Consider the following 25,745-nt stretch of genomic DNA (forward strand, 5'->3'; position numbering starts at 1 on the left):
TTTGGGTTTACACCAGGACGGGGGACTACCGATGCCATTTTTGCTATTCGCCAACTTTGCGAGAAATATAGGCGTGTGCATAAAAACCTGCACATGGTGTTTGTAGACCTCGAAAAAGCATACGATAGGGTTCCGAGGAAGGATTTGTGGTGGGCTTTGAAAGTGAAAGGAGTGCCTGGGAAATACCTGCAGCTTATTCGTGCTATGTATTGTCGAGCCAATACACACATCCAGTCCGCTGTTGGCGATAGTGACAGGTTTGGTGTCTCGGTAGGTCTACACCAGGGTTCGGCTTTAAGTCCGTATCTCTTCCTCCTGGTAATGGATGCGCTAACGTCAGACATACAGGAGGAAGCACCCTGGTGTATGCTTTATGCTGATGACATCGTGCTTGTCGGGGAGGATGAATGCGAGGTGCAGAGCAGGTTGGAAAAATGGCGAGATAAATTGGAGAGAGCTGGTCTTAAAATCAGCAGAACCAAAACTGAACATTTATTCTGCGATTTTGGTGGTCCGACCAGCTTTTCTCCAATCGCTTTAAATGGTGTTGACCTACCAACCTGCTCCGATTTTAAGTACCTCGGTTCACTCGTCCAATACGATGGTGGTGTTGACCGGGATGTGAAAAGCCGAATAAATGCAGGTTGGATGAAATGGCGACAGGTCACCGGTGTGACTTGTGATCCAAGAATGCCACCCAAGCTTAAGGGACAGATCTACAAGTCAATCGTAAGACCTGTCTTATTGTACGGATCTGAATGTTGGGCCACCAAGGTTTCGGATGAAAGAAGATTGCATGTAGCTGAGATGCGTATGCTAAGATGGATGTGTGGTGTGACAAGAAAAGATAAAGTTAAGAATGTGCATATCAGAGGAAGTTTGAAAGTAGCGCCAGTTATCGAGAAATTGAGGAGCAGAAGGTTAGCGTGGTTTGGACATGTTATGCGGAGGGATGATAATCATATAAATAAAAAAGTAATGAGATTGAATGTGGATGGCTATAAAGGTAGAGGAAGACCAAAGAAAGTATGGATGGATTGTGTGAAAGAGGATATGCGTAAGAAGGGGGTAAATTCAGATATGACGGCTGATAGAGATGTATGGAGGAGTAGTACATATTGTGCCGACCCTCCATAGGGATAAGGGCAGGTTGATGATGATGATGATGATGCTGCTTCAAATACACTCAAATGTCAAACAAAAAAGAATTTATTGTCAAAACTCAAACGCATATAAAATAAAAATGATACAGACTGAACGCATTCGAGCGAAAATCCTCGATGCTGTCAGCGAATTGATTCACATTTAAAATGTTAAGCGGATTGTTTTACACACAACGCATAACGAGTTCGTCTCTTGTGTGTCGTCGTAAACACAATGGCGAGGCCGCGACGACGCTCTCGATCTTATCCCGAGAACTTCACTTTAGATCAAAATCCTCTTGAAATTTATCAAGAGATGCTTTACTTTATCATTTAGGTGTTTAAGTGTCAGTGTTATATACATATAAGACTTAGTCTTTTTAGGAAATTGTATTAAATTTATTCAAAACGGGTAAATCCTTTGGAGGTAGAATTTTACCTTGCCTATCTTATTCAACCCTCCCTTACAAAACCGACCACAGATTTACGTTTTAAAACTAAGTACAAAAGGTCAGACAGGTGAGGTGAGCGCTCTATAGGATTAGGCAAAGCCGATAATGACCTAATTGTAAAAGGTGTCAGTAACTCCGGTACGTATTTTATATTACGAGAACACAATGTTGCGAGCAAGGTTATATTTCTGGTTAAATAATTTTAGCATCAAGCGTCGCTATTTATATTTATACTAGCTTTTACCCGCGACTCCGTCCGCGTGGAAAAAAAAATAGAAAACGGGGTACAAATTATCCTATGTCCGTTTCCTGGTTCTAAGCTACCTGCCCATCAATTTTCAGTCAAATCGATTCAGCCGTTCTTGAGTTATAAATAGTGTAACTAACACGACTTTCTTTTATATATATAGATTTATATTTTAAACTGATTGAATTTTTAAAATTCCTTTCGCATTTCATTTGTTTTAATAATTAAAAAAATATGAAATATTTTAAACATTATTATTTTTTTATCTTATGATTTTTTTTTTTTTTTAGTTAGTTATTTTAAACAAAAACTCAACCTTTTTTGATACCTTTTAAATTTTTAATGGTGAAACGTTTAAATGTGAACAATAAGTAATCTCACATTGTTGACATAGGACATTCGCAGACAAAGCGTGGCTAGATCATAATACAGAATTCAACGCGCCGTGTCTTCTCCCACCCAATAAGCCTCCAGCCGAATGAGGCTTTTGTGATAAAATTAATTGCATTTTTCCCCTATGCGCCCCCACTGCACGTTCACACTATGCCCGCCTGAGAAAACAACCAACTGATTATATTTGTATGCTGCTATTAGCAACTATCTTAATTCAAAACCTACACAAAATTAGATAGTGAATTTGAAGCTAATCAAAAAAAAATCTACCTTATCTTTTTTTTGTTTTATATCTATTTAATTATTAGGGCCTAATTTCGTTCTAATAATAGACATAAATGTTATATAACTTTAAAAGTGTATCTAATCTATAGTTCTCAAATACAATCCACAAACATTATTAGTATTTTTAATTTGCATTTGCAACACACAATCTAATCTATAAATATTTTCTTCGATATATTAAACAGGCAACAAGGTGGAAGAATTTTAAGTATTAATACTGTGTACGAGCATTTGTTGGGTTGTTACAAAATGGTGTCCATTAAACGAATTCTTTACGTCCGTTGAAAGTTTTCTTGATTTGTGGGCATAATTTCATATCTACGCATTTGCGAATCAAAAATGTCATTTAAATTCTTGTGAATCTAAATTCTATTTTAATATTATTTTAAACTAAAAATAATTCATAAGCTTTTTGTCCGCAACAAACTTTCACATTTATAATATTAGTAAGATGTAGACTATAATCTGAACATATTAAGTATAACATTTCCTTTATGTACCCTAATACGTCTGCATCGGATACATCGGTATCCAATTGCGTATTTATAGCTATAGTATGGACCGGTAGCATGTGGTGAACATGAAAACTTGTCTAAAATTTCCTTAACATTAATAACATCTCTAATACCAAGTTATAAAGTATATTTTGGCATAAATCTTCATATTTGTTAACTTTGTAATAAATTGCAGTAACAGATGTTGTAATCGACCCTAAATATTTGAAGAGTACTTCAGAATTGATTACGGTATTGTATAAGGACCTGAGTCCATAAGCGGATTTCTCTTTAATGGTTTTTTCTTTGAAAATGCTTTAGGAAGGGAGAGTGGGCAGTGGCGCTCGCCTGATAAGATTATATCTATGGAATTGATTGACCAATACAACTCAATTGAATTATGAAATAACATATTTTCGTAAAAGCCAACTCTAAAATAATTCAAATCAAAGTCTATATTAGATTAGATAAATTAAAAACGGCAAAAAATATTACTTTAATAAGAATATTAATGCAAAAGTGTTCAGAATAGATATTCATTGATGCTACGAAAATTAAATTTAAAAAAAATGTATAATTCCAAATTTTAAAATTGTTTCAAGAATGTGGTTTATGTTTCTTAGAGTACAAATTTAATTTAGTCATCATCATCAGCTCACTATACGTCCGAGGGACTCGGAGCCTACCCCAAGCTAGGGGTGACTAGGCCATAGTCAACCACGATGGCCCAGTGAGAGTTGGTTGACTTTACACATATCATTGAATTTCTTCTCAGATATGTGCAGGTTGCATCACGATGTTTTCCTTCGCCGTAAGAACGTCGGATAAATGTACATATGTAAATTTAAAATCGAATAACACATTGGTATATGGAGGGATTCGAACCCAAGACCTGCAGATTGCAAGTCAAGTGCTTAACACCTTAGCCACCGACGCTCATATATTTAGTCACTGTATTAAAATAGAGATAGTCTTGTAAGTGCGTATTTACAGCGGATGTGGCTGAAGTTAACTGAAGCAATTAAAATGAGCTTTTGAATTAAAACGATTTCTAAATTTGTTACTTGTGGTTGATCTTCACGACCATTTACGATGTTTAACTGGTAAGAGTGAAGTGCCTATTTTAACTACATTTCAAACACTAATAGTTAACTACCTAGTTTTTTATATAAATTACATTAATTTAGATTTAGCGACTTTTATATCTTTAAATAATTATTCACATATAAATTTCAATGGAAGTGTGTTCTTTATTATGTACCAGTTTTACCTTCTCTGTAGGAATAATGCAATTAGAATTGATTTGGGTAAGAGTAATACTCGGATATTAGAATTTCGTAGGCTTAGTGAAGAAGCTCGTTAATGGCGCTTAATTAAGTCCATATTAAAAGCGTCAGGGTGGATTAACTGAACGTCTCTTTACGGGATTAGGGGGGGACTCGCCGAAATAAAATATAACATCATTGAGTTGATTATAACATATTATAATTATAAATGTAATTTAAAGTATTAATTATTTGGTCTTAGATCGATCTAAAGATTATTTTTCAATATTGAATAACTATCCAAGATACCTAATTTTGAAAGAATGGATCGAGATCTTCGTTTGTTTATTTTTGAATTTATTGCTTTGTTTATAGAAAAGTTTATTTGTATAGATTTCCATATGACCTAATAAATACGAGAAGCATTAGATTATTGGCTGTAAGGCCAAGTTATTGACTCAATTAAGAAGGCGAATCGAGGCGCCAATTAAGCTATTCATCGTGAATGTTGTCTCACTTTTATATGCTTATAAAAACCTTGGGTGGCTATGGCTCTAATGATCTTAATAATTAACATTCTTGCCACTGTTTTTTTTTAATTCTGTCATATAAATATAATCTTAAATTAACAAGCAAAAAGCTATCAGTAGATTTTTTTTGATGGTTTACTAAAACACTTAGTATAGTTAATTGAGCACTAAGGGAGCCACTTAATGTGGATATCTCATCTCTACTTATCTAAGCAACTTAAACGCCATATCTATATCTTATATATAAAATTCTCGTGTTCGTTAAACAATGTTCGTTCCCGTACTCCTCCGAAACGGCTTGACTGATTCTCATGTAATTTTGTGAGCAAATTGAGTAGGTCTGAGAATCGGCCAACATCTATTTTTCATACCCCTATTAAGTTTTTTTTAACTGTGCGCGGACGGAGTCAGCTAGTAATATACAAAAGAAAGTCGTGTTAGATACACTATTTATAACTCAAGATCGGTCGAACTGATTTAGCTGAAAATTGATGGGGAGGTATAGCTTAGAACTAGGAGACGGACATAGGAACTTTTTTATCGTGTGTTTTTTTTTATTCCGCGCAGACGGAATCGCAGGTAAAAGCTAGTTTTTAATAAAGAATTTATATTCCTGTATAACTATATGAAATATGTGATATCCGCTTTGTAGATGTAGAGCACAAGTCTTGTTTGAAATATGTAGCGCTATCACAGAGATAAGCAACGCTCGCCGACCGCCACTGGTAGCTCGCTACTTACGATGTATTGTGTCAGCAAACTGATACCACTGACCTGTATACGATTGTCCTGCTGCAGTAAAATTGAAATGAAGACAGTAGCGACCTCTCGATATGTCGAAACTGGGAACGTAATATTTTCCAACAAGAATTTAAATTAAAGAAACGAAATGAAACTTAAATAAACCAAGATGATGCGGGAACTGATTAAATTTGAATTAAGCTGTACATATTTTCACGATTAATTTTATAAAAAACACGAAAAAGATAAATTTATATCAAAACACGTACAAGAATGTATAACAAAACGTCAAAATTGAATAAATATCAAAATGAAAATTTTAAAAATATTAAAAATTTATAAATATAAGAGTCCAAAGAGGCGCGACAACCCCATGGCAGCAATACCAAGATGCGATTTAATAGATAAAACCAGTAGCCATATGTCAATTTAAAATTCCGTTGGACGAAATAAAGTTATAAACTTATTATATATATTATAATTTTATTCGTGCAGCAACAAAATCTCACAGCAAAAATCCCAAACCCTCTAAAGAATTACATGCCTACTTTCCCCCAAAAGGGAAACGAAATTATGACAGTTACATACGATAGACGTAGGAAGTTAAACGCGAGGCGGGCATTGTCGGAGCCGGCCGGAACACTTTGACTGTGACATGCATTGTTAGCGATGTTGCCGTCAGATTCCGGAATCGCGCTACAAAAGTTTCAGAGGGTACCTTTATAGCTCTGTGTAGTGTTTGAGGGAACTCGTCAGTGAAAATCGTTCGAAATTTGAATTGCCTTTTTATTTACACTATATATTATGTAAGTTATTCACTAGAATTTACGTTAGCTCTTCAAAAAGAATCAGCTATGTTTTAATTTATAACTGAATGTTATAGTAGTTAAGCATATATATAGTGAACGGCTACTATGTTTATCTAATAGTGTTATGTACACTTTATTTTAATGGTAGTAGTGAATAGGATTTTTTAATTTATTTAATCTTCATCTATTTAACTGTACTTTGACTTGTAAACAAAAGAGTACATCAACTACTGTAGCTTTATTTTTAATACTGTTACCATAATTAGTATACGAAAACGTAATTTTACTTTTATTTTGGTAGAATACGAAAAACACGTCGCTGCAAAACAAAAAAAACAATTCATAAATTTGTGCAGAATGCAAGCTGCCAGCTAAATGTCACGCTTTTCATTTGAGCGACTTCGATGCAATATTGAAACAAATTAAAATTGAAAGGATGTAGAAATTGTTTCATTTCAAATTGCATAACAAATATTATTTTTTTCAATTCAATTCCTAATTGTTTACTGTTATATAATTTTTATTATACAAAATATTGTGTGGAAAAATAAGAATGACAATTCCTTCATTCAAACATCGGTTAGAATATGCGAGAACAATTCCATTGAAGCAACAATTGTTCTACAACCCATTAAAAAGCAGTTTAAAACAAACGACTCTATTGGATCCTGCCACTAAAAGCAAATTCTTAATGGACGCTTTAAAAACTTCGTGGGAAAAAAAATCAAAGGTTTTTGGCTTTTAGACCTGTTACCTGTCGAACGATTTTGGGTTAAAATGTAACGTGGAAACTGTATTAAAAGCACGTTAGTCCGAAACTCTATTAGTTTTATCGTGACGTCGCTATCGAGGCTTCACGGGTGGCTGGCTCCGTCATTCCCAACCGCACTACCTTGTGCCACAGAGTATGACAACGCAGATGTACAACCCATTTTTATTGAATTAGTATAAAAAATCAGTTTTCAAATTAGGTTAAAACAAAAAACAGATTTATGCTTATGATGGAATAAATAAAATAAATTCTATTTATATGTTAAATAATATTTTCAGAAATAGGTGAAAATAATAAATTTATGTTTAATTTATTATGACACAGAATCTTTTATATACAACTTGACTTAATACGATCTAATTTAATTGAAATTATATAAAGGGAAGAGCCACAATTTTTGCCTTCAAGCTTTATTTAAAACTTAATGCATGGTAGAGCTTTTGTAGACTGTTCAGCGCCGGTAGACGCGGTAATATTATTACGTCACTACAAGAACTCATTTTGTTACCGATATAAGCAAAAAGCTTGTTTTTGTTTTTTAATTAACATTTATTTGTCGTAAACAAATCTTAATTTAAATTAATTCTTTTTCAAACTCAATTTACTGGAATAAAAAAAACTGGCTTTTGCCTTTCTAACCGTGGGTTTTTGAGGCCAAAAACATCGCATAACTCATTTATTATTATCTATATTTTGTCAAAGAGAGATGATATGTTTTATACAGAGATTTTGGTCTCAGAAACTAGGTTAGTAGTAGGTTAATTTAATAAAATGTTTTAACAATATTAATTGACTTAAATGTTCGTTTTACTTTTTCTATTTTATTTAAACAACATGATATTCTTACATTTGAATAATAGCATAAATTATGCAGTCAATTTGTTCAAAAAAAAAATGTAAACGATGCTTCCAACGCCACAATTTCAAACAAGGAATCCGCTAAATGCCATTTGGATTACGAGCTTTTGATATAATTTGAATGTTTCAATTTGGAGCAAACGGGTTTCATGGAATTCAATTGATTGAATTTCTTGTAAATTCGTATCATCAAAGTTTAAGATGACTTTATACAAGCTGATTACTTAAATTTGTCAATTTTATTTAGGTTATACTAGCTTTTACCCGCGACTTCGTCCGCGCGGAATAAAAAAATGTACACAAGATAAAAAAAGTTCCTATGTCCGTCTCCTAGTTCTAAGCTACCTCCCCATCAATTTTCAGCTAAATCAGTTCGACCGATCTTGAGTTATAAATAGTGTAACTAACACGACTTTCTTTTACTCGTATATATATACTAGCTTTTACCCGCGACTCCGTCCGCGCGGAATAAAAAATAGAAAACGGAGTAAAAATTATCCTATGTCCGTTTCCTGGTTCTAAGCTACCTGCCCACCAATTTTCAACTAAATCAGTTTGACCGATCTTGAGTTATAAGTAGTGTAACTAACACGACTTTCTTTTATATATATATAGATGAATTTCATTATGTTATAAAAAGCTTAGTGAAAAAGTTCATAGTTACTATGGTTCTTTCGTTCATAGTTTCTTTCGTTAGAGAAATACCTACATGTCACGTATTCGATTTCTAGTCCAGGAAACCTTTTTATATTAATATATAAATTATAAATATAAAAACCTTTAAACACTTCACAAAAATTATAGATTTTCCTTTCTACTGTAACTAATGAGTACAATGGTTTATTGAGTTTTACTAAGAAACGAGTATTGCTAAAATTCTGATTGTAATATTTACGAAACAAAGATCATTTGTTTGACTTCCCGAACTTTGACCGCAAAATGTTTTCATTTCACAACGATTCTCCGTACAGCCACAAACTTAAATTATGTTATTTCTGGCCGTTAAATATTTAACAGTAAAAATAAATGTAGCTTTTGAATAACAGCGGACTGACAATAGACAATAACGTTACCGCAATCCGAGAGCCGACACGGAATCAGTTCTTAAGGGTCGTTTCCATTCGTTACATTACTTCTTTTACATTTAGCACAATGCAAGTTTTTCAATATTTAAATGGTGGTATTCTTTTGATTTTTCAGTTCCCACTTTATATTCTAATGTTCTCGGTGCTTATTATAACATATTTTGTCAAGTATATATATTTTTTAAATTATATTGAATTGCAGCACGAATTGAAATAGTAAATATCGATGAGGCGTTCGATTTTAGTCAGCTATAACTTTCACCATCAAACAAAAGTATTACATCTATATTGCCGTAGTAAAAATGTACCTTAACATCCACACGAGCTTTTAGAATGTACGCGTGAACAAACACGAGCTTTTGTCTGAAACACTCCAACAAAATAAGCGATTTGCTACGCGCCACGTGAAATAGGAATGAGTAATTCGTCACAGATAGTGCGCATAGGAACAGGCTCGCATTTGTTAAAAGAACTTTAGCTGCAAGCTTAAAGCTCCCATTGTATGCCACAACAGACACTGTGGACTCTTCTTTATTACCATTTTATTACCTACACAGTTAATTCCGAACGTTTCATTGATCGCAAATTATAAGATAAGAAGGCTTTTAACCTCTGGTAAGATTTTAATCGCTTAGATCTTTGATGATAAATTTTATCTGATTTACTTTCAAATCGTCATAATGTTTGAATTCTCTGGACCATTATAAAATATAGGGATTACAAAAATTACGGTGCTATTTTTAAAACTTCTATACAATTACTTGAACGATTATTAAAATGTTTGTTTGCGGACATATTGGCGTATACAATATTCCTTTCAACGATTTACTTTGACTTTTTTCCATATTTATCAAATTTCGTATTAATTAATACTTCTTCGATTATATTTATTTTTTACTTTGTTTTGAGGAATTTTACAAGTACAGGTAAAGAAACAAAACGACGTTAATTTAAAACAAAAAGTATCATCAAAGAGAAATCGCGAAATTCAGTTGTTTATAATTAATTAGTCGTACTTTAATAAACTTAGTGAACATTTAATGGGCGTTTTGATTCGTTAGCGTCGAACCACAACTAAGTTTATAACCAAATTTCAAGTTGCAACGTACTCATACCTATGTCTACAGTGTTAGTGTCTAGTATATTTACATTAAACACGAGTTTAACCGCTTCCCTGATTGTTCTCCGAATAGTTAAATACTCTTAACCGCAAGTGAACCGAACTCAACTAATAATATATCGGTAATGTTTGCTCTCACGTTCTATCGGGAAGTTATAACTAATTGAACCTACCTTTTGGGATTTGAATATTTGTACAAAATTAGCATAACACTAAGATGTATAACTCAATTATTCTGGGTCTTACAATAAAAACATTCTTCAATGATAAAAATCGGTGGCAGTCAAAGGGTTAAAACACGTGTTTAACTAAACAGTGTGTAACAGTATTTTTAGAGTAATACAATTATGTGCCCTATGCTATTTGAAGATATTTAAAAACTGATAATAACAACAGAAATTCTTTGTTGCAAAAAATTATCGTTTATGAGATGATAATCGAAATTTAAATGTTTTTAATCTGTAAAAGTGTAAATAAAAACTAGAAATAGATAGTGTTATAAAAATAGACAAAGTAAGAGGTTAATCGAACAAGTCATAAGCCGAGACATTCAAAAATATCAGCTGTCAAGACACAGGTAATTTTTAATAATGTATTAACTTTCTACGGCATCTGTAATCGATACACGACTCGATTATTAGCATCGAATTACCGACATCGAGTTAACAAGGAAAATAATATTTGACACTGGCCGCAGGTGTCGCGTGTCCGGGGATAGAAAAAAATAAAGAAATTTTTATACCGCTGTCACGCGTATTCGTTTTCGAACTTCGAACATTTTTTTTTTAGGTTATACTGTTATGCATCATTCTAGTGTTCTCTCATTTGGGGCTCACTCACGATGAATAAAAGGTGCCTGATATAACCAAATTGGTGATAACCTCAAGAGTTTTGATTTTGAGGTCACCCAAAAATGATTAAAAATTACCGATTTAAGAATTAGAACCAAGTCGATTTCAGAATGGCGACCTTTACGTTTGTAATAGGACTCACATTCGCAAAAAATGCATTTTCTCTGTTTCGATGGATTTTTTTTATCGTAATTAATAGTCTAATGTCAAGGTGAAGTCATTATAACGACAGGAACCGGTAGTCCGGAACACTATATATACCATCTGGCTGATTGTCCGCTGGTGTAATTTTACACGAAGGGCTACACCGCGACAAATGTAATGTATGTATTGAAAAAACTTCGCACGTTTCATATGAAAACGTGATATTTTCTTGTGTATGTTTTTAACACGTGTCGTACGTATTTTTGTTTTTACATGTTTTTTTTTTATAATTGCAAAGATGAATAAACTATCACCTAAATTATACACACTAGCTATCGCTTTCGACTCCGTCTGGGCGGGATAAAAAATATGCCAAATATTAGCGAGATCCATGAAGCCGTTCTGGAGATATGCACCTTCTAACAAACATTCGTATTTATAATCTGTAAATTTTATATTTTCATTTGATTACACAATTGCTACCATGTATAAATTATTGAAGGTTCCTACATTGTATTAGTAATTTATTTAAACCCGAAAGAATGCAATTTAAATTTGGAAGGACGTGAAAAAGTTAGGCGAGCTCTTTGTGTATTGACCCCTTTCTCCGGCCAATTGGAATTACAATGTACCTTCACATTGTAAGATTAAAGCTGTTTAAAGCCTTAAATCGCTGATGGGGCCACAACAATGCTCGCCGCGACCACAATGACATCTTTGACTACGCAGGTAACGTTTATTGGAAAAGTTCTGCTGTGAGTGTATGGTACAAGTCAAGAACTGGCTACGACTTTTTAATAAAAATTTATAAATAGTTTCAAAATTGATTAATTTTAACAAGATATATGTTAAAATTCATCAATTTACATACATTTTTTTAATGGAATTTATAGTGATATTTTCAAAAACAAACTGGCTAAAAAGCTTTGGTAAAGAAAGAGCTTGTGTTAAGATACTCGACATTAGTCATCGAAATGAACAATCCATTTTGTTTTATTTATATTCAATTTCAGTTTTTTTTTTGGCAAACGTACTTCCTTAACAACAATAATAATAAGTGAATAAATATAATTTTTTTGTACGTTCTAATCTCGTAATTTACACCAGAGTATAAGAATGCATGGAATGGTCAAAACGACGGCGAGTACCTAGACGAAGGCTTTCTGGTTTGCATACCCGCTATTTAAGCTCGGGCCGAGCTTCGACCTTTCGTCCGTTTTGGCGCATTCGAGTAAAATTGTTTTAGCAGATACTTAGCATTCTATAGAAGCTGACATTCTGTTTTCGAAACCATTTAACGGTTAAAGCGATTCCATTTAATTTAAAGTTACTGAAATTGTGATCACAGTAAGAGTTATTTTTCATATCAAAGTAACTTAAACTCAAATTTTAATTGTCGCTAATTTCCTTGTTTTTCAATTGTAACAAGTTACGCAAAGCGAACAGAACTTTTTTTGTGACTTTCTTCTACGGATCTCGTAATATCTTTCCTTAAGTATTATTTCTCAACAATTTCCATAAAGTAATATGAAGAATATTATAATATTAAACAAGAAAAATACTCATCGAATTCAGTTAAAATTTCACAAAACTTTGTAACAATTTCATTTTGTAATAGACGCAAACTTTTTAATTGCGTCATCGTTCTAAGTCATAGCCGAACATTCACAAAACAATCTCTCATGAAGATATTAAACTGTTTAATATTAATTAAATTTTGATAAAAATTTCGAATACTTTGTATTTTATGAATTCATTTTATTGAGGATAGTCGAATTTATTGCGAAGAAAAACACGATAACTGTCATATTGTTTAAAATTTCATGAGACATAATAATAAATTAATTACGCGTCGCGACTCGTGCGAAACTCTAACTCGAAGTCTTCAAAATAAATTCTCGCCCTGAAGATGGACCTACGGCAGGTTCGAAACTAGTCGGTGCCGTCACCGGATGATCACACGTGAGTTAATTAATTTACGATTAGTGTTGTAAATATAAAACTATTTGTAAACCATAATTATTTTGCCTTTTTATATATTAGGAAATAATTTCAGTTATTCACAGATGTCTAAGTGACAGAAACCGTTATAAGAAAATAAAAAGTATATAAGGAAAAAAGGCTTTAAGAAAATAATAAATAAACAGTAATTTATTATAGGAAAGCGTTTGCCGACTGCGACGTTTAAATATCAATTAAAAATTTAAATGAAATACACTTGCAGGTGACCCAGTTTGTCAGTTTGGCGCTCATTGCGAATTTCAGACACACCATCTTTTTGATCAGACTTCTTATTAATAAGGAAAAATTGTATTTCCCGCTTTTTATAAAAAAAATAATTACAAATTTACTCGTCAAATTAAATGAAAAATACGTCCTGGTTTATCAGACTAATGATGATAATTGCACCATTTTTTTAAACTAGGATTCTTTAAAAATCAATGAACAATTCCTTATTTGAAAATGTAATTTATTTCCAATTTAATCTTAAGCTTTTCATATCTCAACATATCTAGATATTCCGAGAGGAAATTCAACGCAGATTTGATTATTAAAATTAACGCAATATAAAATAATTTTCATTATAATTAACAGTAAAATTACTGATACTAAATAAATTACGGGATATAATTAGTATTACGGGACACGTGAACGGTAATACGGGTATTAAAATTTGATATATGTAATTATAATCAAATATAATTAAATGGCATATAACAAATGAGGTGGCTTATTTGAGAGCATAATAATTTATGATAAATATATAAAATTCATTAATTAATAATGTTTGGAAATTGAATCGAATGTAATTCAGCCCCGCGAATATTTTGTCACTCATATTATCTGGAGGCAATTCCGCACCCAACTTAATTATTTAAATACGGTTAACGTTGGAATCGTCTGTTATTATTGATAAACTCGACAGAGAAATATGTTATTGTGCTGATTTATATTTATGCTTCAATAAATATTTATCACAAGTATTAACAATAGAGCATCGGTGGTTCATGGTTTAAACACGACTTGCAATCTATAGATCCTGGGTTCGAATCCCTCCATGAACCAATGTGTTTTTCAATTTACATATGTACATTTCTCCGACGTTCTTAGGATGAAGGAAAACATCGTGAAGCAACCTACACATATTTGACAAAAAATTCAAAGCTATGTGTAAAGTCAACCAGCACTGGGTCATCGTGGTTGACTATGGCCTTGTATCCCCTAACTTAGGATGTCTACCCTAAGTTAGTGGTCTAGGAGGGGGGGTACTCCGAGTCCCTCAACGGGAACGTATAGTTAGCTGATGGTAATGACAACAAAAAAGACGTGCATGATGACGTTAAAATTCAGTTAGTCATTTCTATTTATAAAGTAAACGATTAAAGCATCCTGTAAGCAACCAAATTTTTTTTTTTGTTCATATATTCATAAAGTCGCATAATTTTAACCATAGATTTATAAACCTATCAATAGCTTATGCAGAGCTCAAAAGTGTAGCGAAAAAAAGACCTCCGGAGGCCTTTTGGAGTAATTTTCCTCAGTATTGTCTTTCAAAATACGATACGTCACGTATCGTATGTGTAAAGAGCTTTATAATTAATCCAGTCGTTGGTAGTAGTACATTGGTGTAAGCAAGTTAATATTCAAGGTATTATCTTGCATAAGCTGATTACGACGACTTGTTTTCCTTTCCTCGCAAAATCTCTGCTTAGATCCTAATTTGAAAGGTAAATAGATGCGACGGTTCGCAAGCCAACGAACACTGGCTTAGCTTGATTACTACCGTCTTATATTATTAAAAAAAAAACAGGGTAAGATTTTTTTTCTTAAATTAACACTTTTTTTCTAAATAAGTAATATAAAACGTTACAAGAAAATACAGCAGTTTCAAATCTAAATTAGTTTAGTCAGTCTTATAAATTTGTTCCAATAATTTTATTTGTACTGAAAATATTTTATTTTGGAATTGGAATTGAGTACACACAAGTATTCTTGAGCCTTTGCAAGTATAAAAGAAACAAGATAGATATTTAAAGATTATGTTTTTAGTGCTTAAGTACTATGATATAAAACCTTTATGAGCTAATGAGAGCATTTGTAAAATGTGATGCTAAAATATTTTCGCACTTAATAGTGTATGATGATCTCTATTTTGTAACAAAAGCAAGGACGTTAAATATGAAGCGAGTGGTTAAACAGCGCTCGAAGCCATTAGATACTCTTGAGATGTCATTATGCGCAGCCTTAGCGGTTTAATTGTTCCCAAGTGTAGTGCGCGTTGTGATGACAAATGTGAACCTACAATTATCTTATTATGATACAGATTCCTGATTATCCGTTTTTTCATTTAAAATTTGAAAATAACTCTGTCGCCTGTGTCGCTGTCGCCCGCGACTCCGTCAGCTCGGGATTTAAGAAAAACTTGATGAAGTACCCTATGTGTTCTTCCTGATTATGTTCTACATTTTTGCCAAATTTCATCAAGATCCGTTGAGCCGTTCCGAAGATACCTTCAAACAAACATCCATCCATCTATCTAAACATTCACATTTATAATAACATAATGAAACAAAACAACTTCCAAATTCAACCATTTATAGCGTATATTATACTAAACAAATGAAAATTCGTTAGTCAATGGAAAGAAAGTGTATTTCCATATTTTAAAATAAGAAATAAACGAACCAATCAACATGGAACCATTCCATGTACCAATTTTGGAGTAAAATAATTTAATATACTAACAACTATATCGAAGAAGCGTCCCAAATAGTGGAAAGTGGTTCTCGGGGCGCGCAGAGCGATTTTACAAAGAACACGCGCAATTCCTTAGCGGGAGCTTACTTTATGCATGGTAAGATACCGTCTACATTGTTTTGCTTTTAGCTAATATTTTGTGATGCTTGTTAATTCGGGTTACTAGTAAAACTTTTTAGCAAATACTTGTAGAAGAACGGATTAAAAGGGAACCAAAAATGTATATTTAATTTACGTTATTATCACAGTGAGCTGGGTCAATAGATATGGATATATTATGTTCTATCTTTTTCAATAATCCTTATCGTAATTTATTAATTTTCAATCTTCATTTATCATTAGCTGTCGCCCGAGACTCCTTCCGCGCGGGATTAAAAAAGTTAATAAATAGCCTATGTATTCCTCCAGACTATGTTTTACATCTGCGCTAAATTTCATCAAGATCCGTTGAGCCGCTCCAGAGATACATTCATCTAAATATTCGCGTTTATAATATTAGTGTGATTTCTTTGCTGTGATTTTCTAGCTAAGATTTTCTTGTATTAAATTTAAACAAATGAATGTGAACAAAAGACAATGTTAAGCACGTATACGAAACGAAATGCCGGGAAGACATTACTATGCAGTTGTATGAATTATTGCGCGGTTGCAGCGAAGTTAAGACGGAGTTAATGGCGCGTGAATAATAAATTAACATCGAAGTTTATCTAAATGTTCGGTCTTCCTCCGGCAACCGCCCGCGCCGCGCCGGACGAACTTTGACTCCAGACAGACAATGTTACGAAAACACGTCTAAATTTACATGTTACGGATAGTTCCTAAACTTATGGTTCTTCTTACCCTAAGTGGTTGGTTGTTTCAGACATTAGTCATCTCTTAGCGAAGAAGTCATAACTGGATAAGCTTGCACTGAACGCTTTTCTTTTTTTTTAAATGAACTTACATATAATGAACCTCTTTACCTAAATCCTTGTGAAAAAATACAAAAATATAAAAAATATTGGTACATAAACTGTACATAAACATAAACCAAAATTAGCTTCGTTTATCAAACATTTAAGTTACCTAAATATTTTTTAATATAAAAATAACATGTAACCATTCATCATTGCGTGATAAGCCAATCGTAACAATTACAGTTGGCTGGTTTATTTAATAATCCGAATAAAGGTACAAGTTATTTTAGATTACGAGGTCGTGTAAATATTTTATAAACCAACAACAAAGCTTACACGATTCTTACCTGTATTACGCACAAAATATTAAACATCATATAAATATTACTAGCAAAAGAATAGTTTTATTTTTTTGTATAAATGTAATTGAGTTTGAGGTGAATCGGAGGCATAGCACGTTACAATCATTAAAGTATGATGAATTTTTTATTTGTTAATGATCTTAGTAAAGTAGCTTGAACAAAGTTTATTGGTGATAAGAATAAAACAAAGGGTCTAAGAAACCATTCTGTAAAATTTAAATATGATAAAGTTGTAGAGATTTCTAAAAAATTTCAAAACATTACGTCAGTACTAGCTGTAAAGGCCTGCATCATACGAAGGCTTTATATATCAAAGAGGCTCTCCTGCATGCATTCAAGGTTTCAGTAAAACGAGACGTGGAATTTTCAAGAGCTGTTTGCCTTTTGTACGGTGTAATTCTTGCTTTGTCACTTGGATTTTTAATGCATTATTTAAATTCACAAGTCTTTATTAATATTATTATAAACTCTGTCTACACGTTTTATTTGTTGAGCCCGAAACATTTTGCTTACAATGGCAATGGCAATACAAAAGTTGTATAATTTCAGTCCTAAGATTTTTTACACGATTATTGTGAAGGAAACATTGAACTATTCAAAAGTATGCTTCATCTTATACTCGTAGTATCATCGAAAAGTGGAAGTTGGCAGTCATTGTATGTCTGAAAAACCATGTCGAGTACAAAATAATCCATGGTGTAAGTCGGGTACCTGACGGTGGCGTGGCGTGTCGAGCCGCACTCGAGGGCCATTTCCGTCATATTTACCTCGTAACAAGCCGCTGTTTAAAAACAATGCCACACCAATGCGAACGCTACAGATTGTATAGATTAACATATCGTGAACGCGACCTTAACTTGTTTTTAATCGACTTCAATTTACGCAATCTCAAACTAAACAATATTATTAATCCGCAGTACATTTTTTCTTACATTAGATTTTATTAACAGTACTAGTAAACACGGATTATAAGGACGTTGTTTTAGGCATTAATATCAGGCGACAACAGCTAACTCCGCTGACCTCAACAAATCACAAGCAAGCGGCGCTACACTAAACTTGTCCGAACAAGGCCGCCATTAAGACGTGATCTCGAAGTCGCCTACGATCGTACAACGTCACTATATTTCGAACGGACTCCAAACTTGCTCCATAACTCCGGCCCCGCCTTGCAACGCTTTAGGTCACGTAGTTTACTAAATTTAAATGAAAACACTGTTATACTGTAAGTTATTCTAACAACGTGCTAACTTAGAACAAACAAGTTAACGCACATTTTAAGATTTTATACTGTGTACTTGTACAAATATGTATTACTTATGACAAAACAATTTTTATTTCCTTAGCTAAAGCAGTCCCTTTAGTACAGATTATTTAATACTAAACTCTCCCTTAGTGTCTTGTGAGTGTTTCTGAGAGTAGCATGGTTATACCATTCAATATACTCGTAGCATATACAATAATGTACTCCGGGTTTCTGCTGAGAATTTTATGAAGAGCAAGGCTTGTGTACGCGTAAAAAGGCTAAGATATTCAGACAGCGCGGCAGGTGAAAGCATTCACGTGAATATTTCAGCGCCCTCGCCCTCCGCGGCGCGGCGCTAGCAGCGCTGCATGATTATACTACGAATATACCACACTGCCTTTCACGTTCCATGCTGACAATGTTACTTTGAATTAAGTTAATAATCTAAATACGTAATCCATCCTAAGTGTGAATATGAATTGATATCATTAATGCTATAAATCTTAGATGAAGTTATGTTACCAGGATTTCTAACACTTTTGCATGCAGATGATAAAAGAGCATGCAGTCAAGACAGTTTACTTCTATTGCCGTAGTAATGAAAAATCAATAAAAAAGGAATATATAAAACAAAGTAGCAATAATCTGTTGATTATTGAATATAATAATATACGAGTATTATAAACGAGATAGCTAATTTTCTGGCAAAAACAAAAGCGTAAGAAGATATTCATGAAATATGGGAGGACATAGAAAGGATAAAATCAATGGGATGTGAACAATATGAATAATAATGTTTGTCTGCAGCGAGGACGTGGTAAGACGTAGAAAGCGCAGGAAACAGGAAACATTAACATGTTATAACTTGTGAAATATATAGAAAATGAAACAAGTAAAGAATTGAATCACGTATATAAAATACACCAGAAAATTACAACATCACGTAACCATAAATCGGTTTTAATGTAGGTGCATGATTACACTAAAAGATTAACCGAAAATTTTTTATAAGAAATAATACAAAGGTTAACTAACAGTTGGGATTCTTTTAAGTTCATCTATTTACAGTTCAAACTAGTATTTGGTATTTATTTAAAATCATACGATTTAAGCCATTTTGATAAAAAACTTAGTAAAAACCACATCAAAGGTTTAATAATAAAACTTATAAATTTCAAAGAGCATTCAACAGCGAAACAAAGTGGTCCCATAAATTCTGAATAATTCCACCTTTTATTGTGTCTCGATACCCGCCACAATCCTTTTCTCCTCATATTTCTAACAAAAGCAAATTTGTTTCTAATACTACCGCACAATAAAAATGTCTGAACTTGTTTTTTGTTTTTGTATTTAATTCATGAAAGATAAATATTGAAGTTTTTTAATCGTTTAATCATCGTTCTTATAAATAATTTCACTTCCTAATTGACGCTGAAAGAAGAAGAAGTGTTTTATTAATTCCTTTGCAGATTCACCTTTACAACACGAGCAAAACTTTTAACTCATCAAGCAACGTTGCAAATTTTATAATCCCTTACTATGAGATTAAAACTCGAACGCTTAATCGCTTGAGATCATTTAGTGCGAAAAAAATGTACAAAAAGCAAGAGATTTTCTGTTATAGTCTAATTGAGTATGTTTAATGTTTAATTTTAATGTGCGATTAAAGCTTATAAACATACATAGATTATGTATATAACAGTAAAGAAAAGCCTGATTTACTTTTTCTAAATAAATTAGTATTTTTATACAGTTCAATACTCAAACTAAAGAAAAGAGTCTAAACTGAATTTTTATTAAAAAAATAAATAGAAACAAATCTTTTTCGACGGATGAGACTTTAATTCGAGTTTAATTAGTAGCAGTCCCTTAATCTTCCGTCAGCAGGCGGTCAAACTGAGAACTCATTAACGATGAAATAAAAAGGTTTTATTACATATTTTTGTTTAGCGTCGAAAACTTTAGACATGTTTGAATTTTATTTTATTATTCAATGTTAAATATATTTGTCGTTCAACGAAGTATTAATTAATATAAATCAAACTCTATATACTTCCGTAATGAGTAGAAATTTTTATAGAAGTAGGAAGAAGGAAGCAAGGATTCTTCTCTATTCCTCTCTCTTCTCTATTCTATTACTTACATGTTAACATACCAGTAATATTCTATTGATTACTTTTTGTGAACACGCCTAATTTACATATACTTTATTTCGTTGTAATGTCAAATTTTCGTGTCTTTCGTTGCGTAATTCTCGTGATTTATTGTTTTAAAAATAGTATTTTTTTAAAGATATTACAACCTTAAAAAATTATCGGAGTATTTATTACAATGTAATGAAAACAAAATTAAACCGTTTCCCCAATTCCGTACAAAGTAATACCTATCAGGCAATATGACAGTCATTCGGCTGTTTGATTAAAAATGAATCGCATGGTGTTAAAAAGTTATTAAAAAAAGCTTGATAAAGTGTGATAAAATCTTTTATTATTTTACTTTATGCCCTTATCAAATTTTATGCTAACAATGATTGTACTGAAGAGATTTTCCAATATTCATCTGATAAGTTTAGGAAGATTAACTTTTACTAAGGTAATAACTTTATTTTTATATGTATTGAAACATCTTTGTCGGCTTTGATTAAACAAACTAATTTTCTTGATTTGTTACATTGAATTTTGTACCAAAGGTCATTTTACATCTATTTGTTCTATTCAACAAATTCTGACGCAATATTTCAAGTCAATACGTAGAATAAATAGATAAAAGTTTTATTTTATACATGGAAATCAGAATGTGTATGTCAGAAGAAGTTTGAAAGTAGTGCCAGTTATCGAGAAATTGAGGAGCAGAAGGTTAGCGTGGTTTTTTTTTTTTTATTGGGCGGCGCTATGCCGCCCTCTCGTTCTACCCCTGGCGTATTTTGGGCCAGAGACGTTATTTATTGTTACGCCATCTACACCCGCCTCTTGAGCCTGCACGTAGCAGAGCGGAGCTACAACGCCATCTACATCCGCCTACTCGCCAGCAAAACGGAAGTCGTCGCTGATCAATCTTTAACGTCAACGATGTCGTCACATCCCGTGAATCTACCCTATATAAGCCGTTGCACTGACACCGCAAGTTCAGTTTTTATTCTGTCGTCGGAAGGTCAACATAACTTCAACTTCAGTTTACTTAACTTATGAACTCAGAACCAACCACGCTGCCGGTTGCCTGCTTGTTAGATAAGTACTGATTACCGAGTCATTTCTGCCTTTTTGTCATTTGTATTCGTGATGTTAGCATTACAAACCAGTTTAAACTCTAGCCGTTGGTAATGATGTGTTGGATTTTGTGTTGAATTATTGATTTTGTGATAAAATGTAAAATCGCGTTGTAATAGACATCTTTCATCTAGGACTTTTAATAATTCGCTTTAATAATTTCAGAAGTGGGATAGGATCCGCGTGATTCTATCCAGTTTGCTCACTCTGTAGTTGTTTATATTTTCGTGAAAATAATTGCAAAGTGAAAAATTTCTGATCGTTACCGTGATGATCGTTGTAGTCACAACAAGTTGAATCGAGATCAGAATCGTAGCAGTGTTCGCGAAGCATGGGTAGCTGGACCAAGCCATGGATTCTACATGGGAATATGTGGGTAGTGAGGTACACGCGCCGTCTGTGTATTTCACAGCAGACAGGATTGTGGACGCGATCTCTTCAATTTGTACTGCGGTAAGATCGGACCAATATCTTTATATTTCAAGTTTTGATGCCAAATAAGTCAACATAAAAGTTTTCAATTAATTTAAAGATGTGTTCTTTACTAAAAACTGAAATTGAATACCTCGATCAATTTATTAGTGAGGGTCAGGTAAGGCCGAGTCGTGACAAGATTTTAGTCATTACCTAAGTCAGACGCATGTCATTATGTCATAATAGTCATTGATGCCCTTTATGAGTTCAGTTTGCTTTGCTCCATGTATTGTCGAGATGTTGTCTGTGAGACATGCTGCCAGGAGATGCGTCTAGGGTATCTTCTGGACTGACAAACTGCGGGTTGCTATTAATATCATGTAGAAGACATTGAGTGCAGGATTGATATCGTTCGTAAAGAGGATATATAGGTACAAACTATTACCGAATCAGGCGGTCCTAGTGTCAGTAGAAAACAGAAGCTCGTCTGGGGGAACTATTAGTACTCGACCAAGGTATTTTAATCTTGCAGGATGTGAATATATTTTACCCGCTACGATACTGAAGGGGCCTGGTGGCGTGGTAAAGGTTTACAACTTGGGCGTGAAGGACGTGGAATTCGAGGCAGGGCAGGTGCTTGTTCGCGGACAGAGCTGTGTGGAGGTATGGGGCAGAAAAGAAAACGAAATTGTAAGTCAAATTCTTTTTGTTTTGGTGTAATTTTGATGTATGTAAATATGTGGCTGGCTCCGTACCGTGCTGTTCGAATATTTATGTTGGCTCCGTACCGTGCTGTTCAAATATTTGTGTTGGCTTCGTACCGTGCTGTTCGAATATTTGTGTTGGCTTCGTACCGTGCTGTTTTAATAGTTCTGTTGGCTTCGTACCGTGCTGTTCGAATATTTGTGTTGTCTCCGTACCGAGATATGAAAGTAGTTCTTCTGTCGATGTTAACGCTGTAGATATGAGTAGAGATGTCGACCGTTCACTTTCAAACCCGGTTGAGACTGACGTTCTTACTTTATCTACTGATGACTGGTTTTTGACTGTACAGCTACAAGACGATCGATTAAAGAATATTTTTGCACGGCTGCGTAACAATGACCCAAATCCCGATTTAATTAATAATTACAAAATTATGAACGAATGACTGTACCGTATGACGCTAAAAGGTGACCGACTGGTAGTGTAAGATAAGGCTCGGTGGAATCTGTTACAAATATATCATGATGGAATGGGCCACATTGGTTTAAAACGGTGTGATAATCTCAAAAAGATATTAGTCATTACTGACGTTTTCTCTAAATTTGTTATTGCTCGCTGTGTTCGAACCTTAAGTTCTTCTGAAACCATTCTGAATCTAAGAGAAGTTTTTAGTTTATTTGGCTACCCTTCCATCATAATATCTGACAGAGGTATTGCATTCTTTAGTAGTACTCTGTAGCAACGCGAGACGAATCGGAGAGGTTGAATCGCACAATTTTGAACGAGTTGCATGTAGCGAGTGAGGAGAACACGTGGGACTTGAAGCAACGTTTGGCACGTTGTTTTTGGTATTAACAATTCTTTGCATGATACCACACGCCACGCCCCCTTTAATCTTATGTTAAAACATAAAAGTAGGGTGTTGTCAGATTTAGAAATTAGTGAAAATAATTTAAATTTAGATGAGTCCAAACTAACAGCTTCCAGAAATATTGTAAATAAGCAAAATAAGATGAAATCACGGTTTGATAAATCGAGGAAACGCAGTCAGTCGTATAAAAAAAGGGGATTTGGTGTTGTGGAGGAATCCAAAGAGTTGTGCTCAAGCAGGTATCAATAAAAAGTTAGATCCTTCTTATGCTGGACCCTATAAGGTGTTTAAGGTTCTCGGACATGATCGGTATATGATAAAAAGAGCTCGCTGAGACCTTATGTTGGTGCTGTAGGGTCAGATACTGAGGCTGATAATGATAGTTTTGCTTGATACAGAAGACCTTATAGATCTTCTAGAAAGTTAACTGTGTACTAATATGTTTCGTGTGGTCACTCAATTTCAGGATGGCCGAGCTGTTACGCCATCTACACCCGCCTCTTGAGCCTGCACGTAGCAGAGCGGAGCTACAACGCCATCTACATCCGCCTACTCGCCAGCAAAACGGAAGTCGTCGCTGATCAATCTTTAACGTCAACGATGTCGTCACATCCCGTGAATCTACCCTATATAAGCCGTTGCACTGACACCGCAAGTTCAGTTTTTATTCTGTCGTCGGAAGGTCAACATAACTTCAACTTCAGTTTACTTAACTTATGAACTCAGAACCAACCACGCTGCCGGTTGCCTGCTTGTTAGATAAGTACTGATTACCGAGTCATTTCTGCCTTTTTGTCATTTGTATTCGTGATGTTAGCATTACAAACCAGTTTAAACTCTAGCCGTTGGTAATGATGTGTTGGATTTTGTGTTGAATTATTGATTTTGTGATAAAATGTAAAATCGCGTTGTAATAGACATCTTTCATCTAGGACTTTTAATAATTCGCTTTAATATTATCTTTATTTATTAATCATAAAATTCTTAAGCTAGTTACTAATTTATATTACATTATTTCTTAATACTACTTTAAAACTTAATGCTATGTCATATAATTTAACATTATAAAATTACTATCTATAATCTATATACATATAAAATTTTAATTTAGAATACATATAAATTTGCTAGAATTACAATAATAAAATGATTTACAATTTAAAACTTTACTAAAACTTATGTCGAGGTTAAAAAATGTAAAAGGTAAAATTAGAATAAATATCACATTTTGGCAACTAGCTTACTTATTTTCTAATGTCGACAGCATTCCTATTGTGTTCTATTTCTATCTATTATCTTATTTGCTATTTCCTTGCAATATTCTATAAATTTTGTTCTACTCTCCTTGTTTCTTATTAAATTGTTTATGTTTTCTAATGATATTTTCTCTTTTGTTGCAGTTTCAAATTCTACTCTCTTCCTACCAAACACCGGACACTCTACTATGGCATGCAGCACGGATTCGCCTCGTGCCGGATCGCAGAAGGTTAGCGTGGTTTGGACATGTTATGCGGGGTGATAATAATTATATAAACAAAAAAGTAATGAGATTGAATGTGGATGGCTATAAAGATAGAGGAAGACCAAAGAAAGTATGGATGGATTGTGTGGAAGAGGATAAGCGTAAGAAGGGGGTAAATTCAGAGATGATGGCTGATAGAGATGTATGAAGGAGTAGTATATACTGTGCCGACCCTAAATAGGGATAAGGGCAGGTTGATGATGATGATTTTATACATGGAAAATGCTACTTGGTATTACTATTATTGGTGATAATTTTTGGTAAAGGTAACAAATAGAACTTTTAATTTATAATGTGTAGGTACAAAGTTTCGTGGGGTATACTACAATTTCGAGGCTAAAGCTGACCTCGTCAGAGACGGAATTATTCTGGGAATCCTAATAAATTGGGAGCAATTTTAGGTAAATGAGTTCGTACCAACGACGCCAGAATCGGAAAGGGCGAAATACCTTCGGCCTTTAATTTGGCTCGCCTCGTGTTTATAAAGTGGATTCCGGAAAAGATTACAAATTTTTAT

The sequence above is a fragment of the Papilio machaon genome, chromosome 6 (assembly GCF_912999745.1).
Source record: "Papilio machaon chromosome 6, ilPapMach1.1, whole genome shotgun sequence".
Taxonomy (NCBI): Eukaryota; Metazoa; Arthropoda; class Insecta; order Lepidoptera; family Papilionidae; genus Papilio; species Papilio machaon.